At 40.2% G+C, this 6342-nt stretch overlaps 1 pseudogene; it reads left to right on the forward strand.

Annotated features, from left to right (window-relative positions):
- The first annotated feature begins 5995 nt into the window (after nucleotides 1-5995).
- Nucleotides 5996-6093, forward strand: LOC132268022 (small nucleolar RNA R71; annotated as a pseudogene).
- The last annotated feature ends 249 nt before the right edge of the window (nucleotides 6094-6342 follow it).

Consider the following 6342-nt stretch of genomic DNA (forward strand, 5'->3'; position numbering starts at 1 on the left):
CTAGTGCAACTAAGGCATAAAATGATCAGGACTGAAGTATCTAAAGTGGGTGGCATGGCCCCCCCAAACTTGGGATGAACTGTGGTCCTGAAAATTGGCACTTGGATAAACTCATCAGATAACAAAATAGGATAATTAGTGCACAGTGGACATGCAAGTGTAAATGGGATAATGAAATAAAATAGGGAGAGAGATATAAGGGTGGTCCTGAAAATTGGGTAGCACTCTCTCACTGAAGTCACTGTGATGCACCTGATGAGTCAAACATATAGATATGAGAATATAATTATATGACATTCGTAGCAAAAACAGATAAAGTGCAGGTACAACAGAATATCAAAGCCGACAGACCGGCTGCAAAAATAATAGTACTGTACAGTGACAAAAATAAAGTATCAATAGTAGAGAGGGATCATAAGATAGAAGGAACTAGGAACTCAGGAGGATGAGGTAGGACGGGTAGGTCGGGCTCAGTGGATATCTCTGGATAGATCTCAGAATATAGTTGCGACATCCGTGCGGAAGGCAGCAAAATCAGCTCTATGGGCTGTAAGATCAGCTCGTATGGCAACAACAGCATCCTCAAGAGTCTGTAGGTGTACTCCAAAGCCGGGGGTCAGATCTGGAGCCTCAAGTATAGATGAATCAAAAGAAAACTCCTGAGTCTGTTCCTGGTCGTGAATAGGCAACCCAGCTGGAGAGTACTGCTCTGTGTCGTCTGCAGGGCGCTCTAAATCAATATCTATATGTTCGGCAGCTGGATCAACTGGCGTCATCCGTTGCGGGATCTGCTACTGCTGCCTGAGCTGGTGCCTCTGCCTCCTCCTTAGCCTTTAGCTCCTCTGCAGCCACTACTACGTGGTCCTGCAGTATAGTAATAATGGCATTATAGCTCTTGGTCCAGTCCTTCTTCAGAAAGTGACAGGAACCTCTCTCGCGGTGTGCCCGAGGATGAATAGGGTAGCGCTGGTCGATAAGAATCTAGGTGATGAGGTGGCTGAATGGGAAAGACTTAGCTTGTCCGGGTGTCTCCTTGCTAATATACTCATCATATAGCTTCCTCATCACACTTCAGATGAGCGTGGGAATAGATACCCAGTGGCCAGTGTAGAAGGCATAGAGGGCTGTCAAATAATCTCCCCTCCTCTGAATCTTATGCCCTGCCATGTAGATATTCCGAAAGAACACGTAATCGATAAACCACAGGTCATCTGGAGGGAATGTCTAGGTGGCGAAGGTCTCGCCACCGGCATGGTGACCTGTAAGAAAAACTGCCATGTCGGCATAAGAAGGCCTATATAGCCTCGGATATGTCTCCTGAAGCTCTGAAGGACAGCGGTGTGGGCAATGGCACGAGCGGGCTAGTGAGTCCACTGTGATAGTGATCTGATATCCATCTACAGAAGTGACCAGCTCTGCTATGGTACGCGGGGATGGTCGGAGGTTCTGGTAGAACAACCGTACCAGCCGCGGGTAGACTGGCTTTGTGACTGGGGCAAGAAGAGCTGCCAGGCCCCTCTGAATAATATCGTGGTAAGCTGATCGAGTCAGCACCGATCTGGAGAAAAAGACCATGTCAAACACTGACTAATGGTCGACCGCCATATGCACATATCTAGGCACGAGCTGGCTGAGTTGGCTAACGTGGTGGAGATTGTACGGGTGAATGCTCAGCTCCAGCACGTGGTGGAGATGGTGATGGTGTAAATGCAGGCGGAGCTGCAGAGGTAGATGGAATATGATCAGCCTCTACCTCAGCCTCGTGAGATGCTAACTGAGGTGGGGTAGCCTGTGCTGGCTCCTGCTGTACATGAGAGGGCTCTGTTGGCTCCTCTGTCCGTGGTCTGATATAGCGCTGAGGCCTGTGTTTCCTGTTGGCAACGGTCTTCCTCTTAACCATAGCCTGCAAAAAGAAAAAGAAAAACTTGCAATGGGAGTTAGTACCAGAATAAGAAATTTTAAGCATAATATAGAAACATGTATGTCAAGTAAAATAGACAAAATAAATATGACATGAATCTATGCAAGTGGTAGGATGTGAAATATGCTAAGCAATATAAGTATGAAATGCATCCAATGTGGAATATCACAGGCATTGGGCATATATGAGATAGCATGAACATAAGATATGAAGAATGAAGTGTGTGTGTGAGATCTATGAAATTCGATCGATCAGAAAAAGAAGTGAGATCGATCGCAAAAGTTGGATCGATCGAAAATAAGTGAGATCGATCTCACAGCTTCGATCGATCTGAGATATGAGTTCGATCGATCTCTCAAGATTGATCTGAGATACAAGTTCGATCGATCGAACTGTGCGACGAATGTAAACAGTCACAGATCTATGACTTTGGAAGCATGGGGCCCACACGAACGTGTTTGTGGGCCTATCAACACAACACATCATCAAATCCCATCACCCAATCATGGCCCATTCTCCCAAAATCAATTCGAAAATAAAAAATATAATAACATATATACATATATATACAAACATGCTTCAAGGTCATCAATGGTGGATTTTGTCATAAAAATGGCCTGGATTCAACACATAGAGTATGTATGGATGAGATTGAAGCTTAAATGAACATGATATGGTCGGATCTTACCTCAAATCGAAAGGAGAGAAGTGGATGCGAAGATTGGATTAGAAATCCGAGATGAGGGAGAAAGTGTAGTTGGATCTCGCCGGATATGAGGAAGATGGAGAGTGGATGCGGCGGCGATGAGGGAAGCAAGGGTTTGGAGGGTTGGATCGATCTTGAGACCCTCCAGGTTTATTTTAAAAACATTCCCGACAGAGTTCGATCGATCGAACTTCAACTGAGATCGATCGAACTTTGATGAACTCTCCTCAAAGTATTTTTGGATTTTTGAAATTTTTGAAAAATGCAAAACTAAAATTAAAAATTAGAATTAAAATTAAAAATTGTAAAATAAAATAAAATAGAATAAAATATTCTTGGATTTTTGTTTTTTTTTTTTTTTTTCATTTTAAATTGAACAATCAATAATAATTAAAAACTAAATAAACTAAAATATTTTTGTATTTTTGAAAACTTTTTGAAAAATAAAATAAAATGAAATGAAATGAAAATAAAATAAAATAAAATAAAAATGAAAATATTTTTGGATTTTTTTTAAAATTTGAAAAGTCAAAATAAAGTCAAACAATGAAATGGAAAACTGAGATCGATCGGAACAAGAGTTCGATCGATCAGACAGAGAGCAAAAATATGCAGGTTTTTGGTTTAGAAAATTGGCTAAGTGTTGGAACTTGAAGATCGATCGAACTTGGAAGTTGGTTCGATCGAAGAACTTCAAATCGATCTTGGAATGTTTCAATCGATGAGACAGAGAGCAAAAATATGCAGGTTGATGCAAGCTCAAAATTTTTCTAAGTGTTGAATCATGAGATCGATCGAACTTTGAAGTTGGATCGATCGAAGGTCTCCTGATCGATTTAAGAATAAGTTCAAATGATGGGACAGAGAGGTGATTTGGATGCAGGTTTCTGCAGGTCGAAATTTTTTCTAAATGTTGGATGCAGAATGGAGTTCAATCGATAGAACTCAGGTTTGAGATCAATCGAACTATGCAGAATGCTCAATAATGACATGAAAGCTCATGCAATCCTCACCAAAGTTCCTATCAATGCATATGAACCAAAAACAAGTATTTAGACTTCGCAAGAAATGAAATTTAAGATAGAAATGAGGGAGGAATAGGGTTTTGACACCCTACGAAATGTTTTTGCTAGTCTTTAACGTCTCTAGCAAGACATTGGGCTCTTTTAGCCCGGATCAAAAATCTTGTAATGCATCCCCTCCTTGTTGGGGTGATAGATGCTTTGAACTCCACCCAATAAATAGTTCTTTGAAGAACTTGTTAGATTAAGCTCAAAAGAAACTTTTGATTCTTTGTCTATGCAATCACAACTTTTGGGCTTCCATGCCCTTTCAAAGCAAGAATTTGAAACAACACTTTGAGAATGCAAGGTTGAAAATGATCCTTTGGAAGTTTTGGTCTTACACAAAAGCTCATTTCCTTGACATTGAAGATCATGACATTTATCTACAATATTAATCTCTCATTCATATTTGTCAAGTGAATTGGGTGTGGGATTAAAGATATTCAACTTCACCTTCATATGGGCAAATGATATCTTCATTATTCCCATCCTACAATTGATGTTGGCATTAGCGGTTGCCAAGAAAGGACGTTTAAGGATAACGGGAATTTGGCTCTTAGGATTGGGGACTAGTTTCGTGTCAATGACAACGAAATCAACCGGAAGAAGAATTTATCAATTTTAATCAAAACATCCTCAATGATACCCCTAGGCTTCTTGATAGATCGGTCGGCAAGTTGCAAAACTACCGACATCGGTTTTAGTTCACTCAGGCCCAATTTGACATAAACCGAGTATGGAAGAAGGTTAACACTTGCTCCTAAGTCAAGAAGCGCTCGATTAATGACATGACCACCAATAATGCATGATGTAGTGGGTGAACCGGGGTCCTTAAACTTTGGCAAAGTGTTATGTTGCAAAATTGAGCTTACTTGCTCGGTCAAAACCACTTTTCTTTGTGCTTGGCTTTTGTTCTTCCGCTTTTGGGTGCACTAGTCTTTTAAGAATTTGGCATAAGCCAGAATTTGCTTGATTGCATCCAAAAGTGGAAGATTAACTTTTACTTGCCTAAACATTTCCATGATTTCATTGGTTTTTGCCTTTTGCTTGTCTTTTGAAATGGATCCTTTTAAGGCATCCGGAAATGGAACTTTTGGTTCAAACACTTTTTCAGAATTTTCTTTTGAACTCTCTCTAACACAAGAAGTTTTTAAATCACTTTGTTTCAAATCATTTTTCAACAAAACCTTTTCAACATCATTTTTTAAAACTTCTTTTTCAAACATATTTTTCAAGACTTTCTCATTCACAAGATCATGTATATGCAATAAAGGAGGAATGGGATGTGAAACGGGACGGGTGACAACTTGAGGTTACACGGTTCACTCTCTTCATTGGACCTTTCAACTTGATTGTCCACAATCCTACCACTCCGTAAGGTAGTTACCGCATTAACATGTTCAATGGTGTGGCCTTCCGATGAGGAATGGGTTTCCACAACACATTGTTGCTTAGGTGGGGCATTAATAGGCATCTTTCCCTTCTCTCTTGCATTGAGAGTGCTTACTATTTACCCTACTTGGGTTTCTAGCTTCGCAATAGATTGAAAGTGAGAATGAAGCAATTGTGTGTTGGCCTCTAAAGTGCCCAAAGCATTCAAAACTTTTTCTTCAAAAGCGGGACTTCTAGTATTTCCTTGGGAATAAGATTGGTTGGGAAAATGAGAATTAGCAAATTGATTCCCTTGTTATAAGGTCTATAACCTTGGGATCCTTGGTTTGAAGTGGAGGTGGAATGTACTTCCCTTGAAAATCGCCTTGGGAAGGGTTTGAGCCCTCTCCTTGGTATTTCCAACAGAAATTCGGATGATTCCTCCAACTTGGATTATAGTGAGTACCATAAGGATTGTTCCCTTGGTTCACAAAAGCTGCATTGACTTGTTCATTAGGTTCATTTTGCGCTTGTCCGTGAGGACAATGAGAAGTAGAATGAAGAACACTAGAACAAGTCATACATGTTTCATTTAAGGCACGATGAGAATGGCTAGGGAAGGAAGATATTTGGTTCGCCGAGTTTTGGTTAATCAAAAATTGATTAAACCTTTGAGATAAAGACTTCATTTCGGCGGCTATTTCATTTGAATGGTCGACTTGATGTAAGCCAGCACTCTTCCTACCTTGTCAATTTATACCATTCTTAGATAATAGTGTTCTATGCAAAGAATTTTCACTCATGCTCTCATAAAGAAGCCACACGTCATCCTCATGCCTATCAATGTATGAGCCACCCATGGAAGCATCAACCATACCCTTATAGTTGTCCGATAAGCTCTCAAAGAAATATTGAACTAATTGTCATTTGGGCATGTCATGATGTGGACATTTCCTAAGCAATTCATTGAAGTGTTCCATGCCTCATGAAACATTTCTCCATCCTCATGTGAAAATTCCCGAATTGAGGTTCTCATGGCATTGGTCTTAAAAACCGGATAGTACTTCTTCAAAAACTCTTATTACATATCTGCCCAAGAAGTGATTGAAAAAGGCCTAAGATTGTTAAACCAATACTTTGCCTTGTCTTTTAAGGTGAATGGAAAAAGTTTAAGTCTTAAGACCTCTTCCGGCATGTCCGTATATTTTACGGTGGAACATACTTCAAGAAACTCATCCAAATGCTTGTAAGGTTCTTCACTTGGAAGTCCATGATAGTTA

This window comes from Cornus florida, unplaced genomic scaffold (genome assembly GCF_030987335.1).
Source record: "Cornus florida cultivar Cherokee Brave unplaced genomic scaffold, ASM3098733v1 CherokeeBrave_3.0.0_Hap2_Chr07, whole genome shotgun sequence".
In the NCBI taxonomy this organism is placed as follows: domain Eukaryota; kingdom Viridiplantae; phylum Streptophyta; class Magnoliopsida; order Cornales; family Cornaceae; genus Cornus; species Cornus florida.